The 7353-nt window shown below is 38.5% G+C and overlaps 1 long non-coding RNA gene across 1 annotated transcript in view; it reads left to right on the top strand.

Moving 5' to 3' along the window:
- Nucleotides 1-7353, top strand: part of LOC141278355 (uncharacterized) — a 45845-nt gene continuing 38492 nt past the window's right edge. Inside the window, exons 1-3 of the long non-coding RNA XR_012330942.1 lie at nt 1-179; nt 1300-1353; nt 1741-1824. This is a non-coding gene — a long non-coding RNA (uncharacterized lncRNA). The remainder of the gene's footprint in view (nt 180-1299; nt 1354-1740; nt 1825-7353) is intronic.

Raw genomic sequence — 7353 nt, 5'->3', positions numbered from 1 at the left:
AGCGGCCATGGCTCACGGGCCTAGCCACTCCGCGGCATGTGGGATCTTCCCGGACCGGGGCACGAACCTGTGTCCCCTGCATCGGCAGGCGGACTCTCAACCACTGCGCCACCAGGGAAGCCCCCAAACTGTATTTCTTAAGCAGCTGTACCTCTGGAAAGAAGAAAGTAAAGATTCATGTATGTTAATATTCTAATTATTTTCAGAGTTTACTTCAAGAGGAGGGAACATTATACTGACCAGAAATTCAGTTTAACTTGTCTATGAAGATTTATCACAATTAAGTTTTTCCTACTGCTTAAGCCCTGCTATTAATTAAAACAGGTGATTATGTTATAAACTATTTATAATGTGTTATAGCTATTAATAAGCTGTAAGTATTTAAAGCATCATTAGTATGAAAGTGCTTAGAGATAGAAAAGTTTACTGTGTCATTACAGTAAATTATGCAGTCCTTTAAAGGACTGCATAATTTCAGTGATGTGTTAGTGATTCCTGGGTATAATGTCAAGTGACTGAAATGTTGGTAGGTGGGCAATGAGAAATGAGTTTGAAGCTGATGAGTTATTATCGCTTCATCTTTTGCCCTTTTTTTGGTCTTAATATTCAAAATTCAGTTTGAGTTACCTCCTTAGATAACTGATAAATTTTACCTCCTTTCTCAGTGGTATATATTCCGTTTTCATTATTCTTAAGTTTCAATTCCTAGACTTAATAATTAAAAAATGATAGCTACCATCTAGAGAGCATTTATAATGTGCCAGATATGGTGCCAAGTTCTTTGCACACTCTCACATACAATCCTCTTAGCAAGCTTTTTTTTCCTTTGTTTTTCTTTAGACTTTTAATTTTGAAATATTAGTTTGACTCATTAGAAGTTGTAAAATAATATAGTGAGTTCTTGTGTATCCATCACCCCCTGTCCCTCAGTATAATTGCTTACATAACCATAGTACATTGTCAAAACCAGGAAATTGACATTAATAAACTATTAACTTGAATCCAGACTATATTCAGATTACATCGGTTTTACATGCATTTTTTGGTATACAGTTTTATGAAATTTTACCATATGCATCTATTCATGTAACCATTATCACAATCAAGATACAGAGTTCCATCATTGCAAAGAAATTTCCTCAAGTTATCCCATAATAGTCACACATCCCAACTAAACAATCTGATAACCACTGATCTCTTTTCAATTGCTATAACTTTATTACTTTAAGCATATTATATAATTAGAACTGTCAGCAACCTGTTAAAGCAGGTACTGTTATTTTCTTCATTTTAACCTAGGACACGAAGATGCCAAGAGTCTGGGAGGATGCCGTGTTAAAAATCAGCTGGCCAGTAAGAAACGGGCTGGGATTCTAACACAGGCTTATCTGACTCCAAAGCCTATGCTCTTATCTATGCTGCTCATTTTTCTTCACCTACTTTGTAACTGATAAATGCCTAGGTCCTAATGATATTAAAATTATTATTTACAGGAGTTATAGACAAGTTTCCCTTTGAAAATTTTTGTTATTTTTCCAAGTGAAATAGTCTTTAATGAGTTAGTTTAGATATCTCTATTTGAGTAGAGTAGAACATTATAGAATGTATGGCAGTAAATGGATCTTTCAATGGAATGGAGCTTATCTTGGAGGACGTCTACTCTAGCACATTACCTGGCCCTTTCTTAATGTTGTATGCAAAGGAAATTTTGACCATTTTGATGTTACTTATACCTTCCAGTTGAAAGATTTGCCAAATTGGAGGATTCACAGGGGACCATAAAGGAAAGTAAATCAAAGATGGTTACAAATGCAGCAGCGTTAGGTGAGTCACTAAATACAAATTTTGAAAAATGGAATAGACAAATATCTATACTAGGTAGTTTAAATCAGATTGAAAACTGGTGTATTGTGTATTAAATATGGCCTACAGGTGTTTTTATTTAGTCTGTGTAGTGTTTGAAAAACATCATTTTGAAATAGTTACAAATATCTAAAAATGGAAAGTTTTAATACAAACTCTGAGTTTCTGGCTTCTTTTGGAAAATGAAATAATCTGGGACATTGATTCTGCACTAAAGCTGAAGCTAAGTCATTACTTTCTCCTCTATGTTGGATATATTCTTTTCAGTGTGCTTTAGTCCTGCATTTGAGTTTGTGACATCTGGTCAGGAGACCGAGTGAGGTGATCTCTTGAGATCTCTTCTGGTTCTACAGTTTTAAAATTCTTTTTTTTAAAATTAATTAATTAAGTAAGTAAGTAAGTAATTTTGGCTGTATTGAGTCTTCATTGCTGTGCATCAGCTTTCTCTCTAGTTGTGGTGAGCTGGGGCTACTCTTCGTTGTGGTGCATGGGCTTCTCATTGTGGTGGCTTCTCTTGTTGTGGAGCATGGGCTCTAGGTGCACGGGCTTCAGTAGTTGTGGCACGCAGGCTTAGTTGCTCCACAGCATGTGGGATCTTCCCGGACCAGGGCTCGAACCCGTGTCCCCTGCATTGGCAGGCAGATTCTTAACCACTGTGCTACCAGGGAAGTCCCAACAATTTTAAAATTCTTGAATTAGAATTTTAATTACTCTCCCTAGAAAAGCATTTTCTATACTTTGCTCTGTAGAACAATGCTTCTACAAGATGATAGCAGATGACAAGGACTTGAGGATCAAATAAAATTGGAAATGCTGAGTACTTTATTCCACTTTGGAAATTCATAATCATATTTATATGTTAATAAAGGCTCTGAGAAATTGACAATTATAAGGCCTGTTTAGCCTTGTCTAACTCAGTATTTCCTATATTTATTTGACTATATAAATACCTTGTGTGTATATATATAAATGCATGTCTTATGTATGTATATAGGTATGTGTGTATGTGTTTTTGTATACACACCATCACTTCTTAGAACAACTGTTTTTATTAAAAAGTTCTTTTGGCAACTGCTTATTAAGATTAGAAATGTTTGAGGGCTTTCCTGGTGGCTCAGTGGTTAAGAATCCGCCTGCCAGTGCAGGGGACATGGGTTCAAGCCCTGGTCCGCGAAGATCCCACGTGCTGCGGAGCAACTAAGCCCGTGTGCTACAACTACTGAGCCTGCACTCTGGAGCCCGTGAGCCACGACTACTGAGCCTGGGTGCCCCAACTACTGAAACCTGCACACCTAGAGCCCGTGCTCCTCAACAAGAGAAGCCACTGCAATGAAAAGCCCGTGCACCACAACGAAGAGTAGCCCCCCACTCACTGCAACTAGAGAAAGCCTGCGCACAGCAACAGACACCCAATGCAGTCCAAAATAAATAAATAAAATAAATAAATTTATTAAAAAATGATTAGAAATGTTTGAGCCTTCAGTTAACATCCAAAATAATTGAGTTTTTGGAAATAAAAGTCTTAAATTTTCATTCCACTTCTCTGAAATCAGCATGGCATACCCATTAATGCTGACTGAAACAAACACTCAGTTGAAAATGGGAAAAAGGTTAAAAATAAAATCCAAGATCTTTGAAGACTTGTGAAATTGGAGACATCAATGGAATACTCTATGGTTAGCATATTTCAAATGAGAGAGGAAATAGCATCCTTTTGCAGAAAAACACTGCCAGATTGTGGTTTCAGTTTTTGCTTTATTTACTGTTAGTAGGTTCTGAATTCAGTAGATTATTAGTGGTGATTTGCAAACTGGCCCCCATACATGGAGGGCAAGGAGAGACCAGAGAAAGAGGCAGACCACTCCAGATTGGTAGGTGGCAGTTTCACCGAGCAAGGGGACTTACATACAAAGCTTGTCTTGGGCAGCTGCAAAATGAGACCTTCGCATGCACCCACCAGAATCTTAAGTTTATGTAGAAGCCCTAACGGGATTCATTCATGTATATCGTCCAGATGGTCTCAACAACACATTACTCTCATAAGGCTGTGTCCTTGAAAACAGTTCCTACTTGGGAAGAGTGGGCAAAACATACATTCCAAGGACACAGGAGGGGGTGAGGAGCCTCCAGTTCCCTGAGTCCAGATCAAGGGTCAACTGGAGGTCACATCCTCTTGATGATTTCCTTCAAAAATCAGCCAGGCTGATGTTTGAAGATGCATGCATGATTGTCCAAGGAGGAGCATTTATCACTTCACTGCATCCTTCATTCTTTCAGCAAATATATATCTACAATGTTCGACAGGCTAGGTGTAAATTAGTGAGTAAAACAAAGCCCAGCCCTCACAGAGCTCACAATGTTATGGGGAAAATGAGAAATAAGCTAGTAAACAAGGCAATCAACATCTAATTACCTGTTGCCCCAAGTACTGTGAAGAAAGCAAAGACTAGGCTGCTGAGTAGGGAATAAGGGTGAGGGGAGAAGATGTTTCTCTTCCAGTTGAGTGACTCTGAAGGACTCTTTGAGAAGATGTCATTTATGCTGAGTCCAGAATATGAAAAGGAACAAAAAAGGATAAGCAGAAAGAATAAAATTCCAAGTGAAAGGGACAGCACGTGCAAAAATCCCAAAGTGGGAAAGACCTCAGAATATTTGACCAGCTCCTGACATGGCCCTGTGACTTGGTGACAGTGAGTACATGACAGTGAGTACATGGTGAGTGACGATGTGGGGTAGGTGGGAGAAGTAGGCAGAGCTCAGCCTGCAGGGATTCACCTTTGACCATGAAAAGGGGTTTGGGTTTAATTTGAAGTTCATCTGGAAGCTAGTGAAAGGTTTTAATCAGGTAAATGACACGATGATGTTTATGTTTTTCTAATATTGCTATGGCTACTATTTTTTTTTTTTTTTTTTTTTGCAGTACGCGGGCCTTTCGTTGCTGTGGCCTCTCCCGTTGTGGAGCACAGGCTCCGGACGCGCAGGCCCAGTGGCCATGGCTCATGGGCCCAGCCGCTCCGTGGCATGTGGGATCCTCCCGGACCGGGGCACAAACCCGTGTCCCCTGCATCGGCAGGCGAACTCTCAACCACTGCGCCACCAGGGAAGCCCTATGGCTGCTATTAATTTGGGTAGGGGATGAATTTAGACGCAGGGAGATTAGACAGGGGGTAAGGTAGTTATGCAGAAGAGGATTGATGGTGATTTTGACAGTGCTAGTGGTAGCAGAGTTGGAGACTACTGTATGGATTCCGTTCATATTTTAGATATGATAGCAATAGGATTTGCTGACAAATTCTATGTGAGATGTAAAAGAGTAGGATGACTCTTATGTTTCTGACTTAAGCAGCTGGGTAGCTTGAACACAGTTTAATGTCATAGGGAAACCTAAAGGGTGGACAGCTTTGGAGGAAGAAGGTAGCAATCCATAATCAAATTTTAGAGCATTCTGCGGAATAGCCTAGTGGAAGAGTCAACTGGAGTGGGTATGAACCTGGAAGTCAGAGGAGAGGTAGAAGCTATGGTTTATATTTTGGGGCACCTCTACATTTGTTTCAATGTTTGAGAAACTAACAAACAGAATCTGATCACATATAGGAACCATTTCCTGCGAAGTTTTGGTTTCCTGGAGGCAAGTCCATTTGTACATCTAATTTTACTTATATGTCAGATTTAAAAAACTGTATTTTCCTCATTCATGTCTAGTAGTATTTCCAAAATCTAAAATTTAGGGAGTCTGATTCTTGACATTTCATGGATATAGTCCCAGAAGCAGGGAGAAGAGCCAGTTAATGGTACTCACAACTGGACAGTTCGCCACCCACTCTTGGTTGAAGTCAAGTTACCCTGAATAACTAAAGGCTGATATCGCCTATGGAAGAGATTCACCCTTGGATGTAACTCTGGGACCCCATTTTTTCTTAGTTTCCTTTTTCAATCCATTGATGGGCAGGTGGTGATGACTCAGTAATATTAAAATGTAAGCTTCATCTTTCACTTTTCTTGCTTATTTAGAATAATGACACTTGGATTAATCTACATGATAGAGAAGAGACTCATTTTAATAGAGGAACTCACGGGAGGTAAAAATGAAAAGTGTGGTTTGAGGAAGAGAGTCCTGGTCTAAGACACACTGTGATCCAGATGCCAGAACTGCTATTAACTGTTTATGATTTGGGGATATATTTATTTTCTCCCTTTAGTGTGTGGGGCTTAAACAAACATTTGAGGAAAATCTAAACTGAAGTGAGTTTTAAAATAAGTAGAATTACCTGACGTTCCAGTTTATATGGCTTTGTTTCCAGTGCTGTAAATATCATTGAGCTACTGTTTTTCTGGTTGGTGTATGGTTACAAGATCCCAAAGATCAAATGCTTTTTTGTATATTTATGGCATTGTTAGATGTAAGATAAAAACTATTCATTTGATGTATATGTTCTGTTTCTGTTGAAAAAATTAGAAAGAGGTGTTTTTTCTCTTTGCTTCATCAACCTACAAGTAAGCAGTTGTCTTATTTCTGAGATTCTATTGACAGCTCTGTGCCTTCTTTCCATTTAATTTTATTTGCCATTATGTCCCACTAAGTAATTAACTCTGCATTTTAGAAAATTTAGAGGGTAAAGAGAGCTATTTCAGAACACTGTTGAATAGTTTTCTTATTTATAATAGTTCAAGCTGTGTTAAGCTTTATCACAGGCTTTTAAAATGTGAGACCCACTTGCATGTTTGTGTCTGGATGGAAATTAACATCTGAGAGAAAAACAAAATTATCTCTAAGGGATTGAGAAATCAAGGCAATGGAAAATACAAAACAAAGCAAAAAAGCAACACCAAAAGCTACTGTCTTGACAATTTATTTATATCAAAATAACATGAATATTGACATAAACTTTCAAAGGAGAAATTGTTTTGCAGTTACACATTAGGTTTAATATATGGAAAATCAAGCTCCTCATGGGTCTCTTCTAACAGTAACTTCTCTCCCCAGGCAATCCCAAGTATGGCCAGGGCCTCAGGTAACAAATATATGTGACTATTCCCTTCTGTGAGCTATTGGCTTCCTTTTCCAAACGTTTACTGAGCAGCTCCACTTGAATGTCTCAAATGCATGTCCAAAGTGAAATAATCTTCCCTTATCTATATTTGCTCATTCTCTAATATTTATCTAAAATGTATCCAAATATAACTCTATATAACTCTCTCTGTCTCTGTCTCTCTCTGTCTCTCTCTGTCTCTGTCTCTCTCTGTCTCTCTCTCTGTCTCTCTCTCTCTGTCTCTCTCTCTCTGTCTCTCTCTCTCTCTCTCTCTCTCTCTCTCTATATATATATATATATATAGTTTGTTTGTTTGTTTTTTAACATGTTCTATGGTCCAGAAGTGGAAGGGGCAGTATCTGCATGGATACTCCCTCTCCCGTAGTCATCATCAAATCCTGCCAATTTAAATCAATTCATCTATTTTTTAACTCTGTGTCTAGTGCAAGCTACCATTTTT

Source organism: Tursiops truncatus, chromosome 3, assembly GCF_011762595.2.
Source record: "Tursiops truncatus isolate mTurTru1 chromosome 3, mTurTru1.mat.Y, whole genome shotgun sequence".
Classification (NCBI taxonomy): Eukaryota; Metazoa; Chordata; class Mammalia; order Artiodactyla; family Delphinidae; genus Tursiops; species Tursiops truncatus.
This window is presented reverse-complemented; position numbering and strand designations above follow the sequence as displayed.